Consider the following 792-nt stretch of genomic DNA (forward strand, 5'->3'; position numbering starts at 1 on the left):
GACTACATTTTAAACTTGTGCATTGTGGAAAATGGATAGGTCTCTAAACAAAAAGGAAAAAGCAATGATTCTATCTTTTGTCTTTTCCAAAAAAGCAAAGCACGCACTCATACAAAAATATGCTAATTTTTCTATTAGCAAAATCATAAATATAAGCTGAAAAGGTTTTCAAAACCTCAATATGTTGGCAGCAGTGGGATTTGAACCCACGCCTCCAAAGAGACTGGAGCCTAAATCCAGCGCCTTAGACCACTCGGCCATGCTACCTTAAACAGTATGGTTAATTAAGCTTCCTTAGAGAAAGTGAAGTACATTTGACAACATTTAAAATTAGTACATTTTGGAAAATGGGCATGTCTCTAAACATTAGGCAAAAACAAAGATTCTATCAACGGTCTTTATCTTAACTGAAAACTGCTAAATCATACAAATACAAAAGAAGATTATATCACATGCTAATTTGCATGCTAGCAAAATCATAAGAATAAGTACAAAAACATTTCAAGATCTCATAATACTGGCAGCAGTGAGATTAAAGCATATGCTAATTTTGCATGTTAGCATAATTATAAGAATGAGATAAAAAGGTTTAAAAGAACTCATACTAGTGGCAGCAGTGGGATTTGAACTCACAAGTCTGTTGGAATATGGGTAAGTCTCTTAACAATAGGAAAAATCAAAGATTCTTTCAACTGTCTTTTCCTAAACAGAAATTAACACACTCATGAAAATACAAAATCATAAGAATTAGATCAAAGGGTTCTCAAAACCTCATAATAATGGCAGCAGTGG

General features: G+C 33.2%; 1 non-coding gene across 1 annotated transcript; it reads right to left on the minus strand.

The window, feature by feature from the left end:
• Positions 1-185: 185 nt before the first annotated feature.
• Positions 186-267, minus strand: TRNAL-UAG (transfer RNA leucine (anticodon UAG)). The gene has a single exon. It is a non-coding gene; the product is annotated as a tRNA-Leu (tRNA).
• Positions 268-792: the final 525 nt, after the last annotated feature.

This window comes from Ranitomeya variabilis, chromosome 5 (genome assembly GCF_051348905.1).
Source record: "Ranitomeya variabilis isolate aRanVar5 chromosome 5, aRanVar5.hap1, whole genome shotgun sequence".
In the NCBI taxonomy this organism is placed as follows: Eukaryota; Metazoa; Chordata; class Amphibia; order Anura; family Dendrobatidae; genus Ranitomeya; species Ranitomeya variabilis.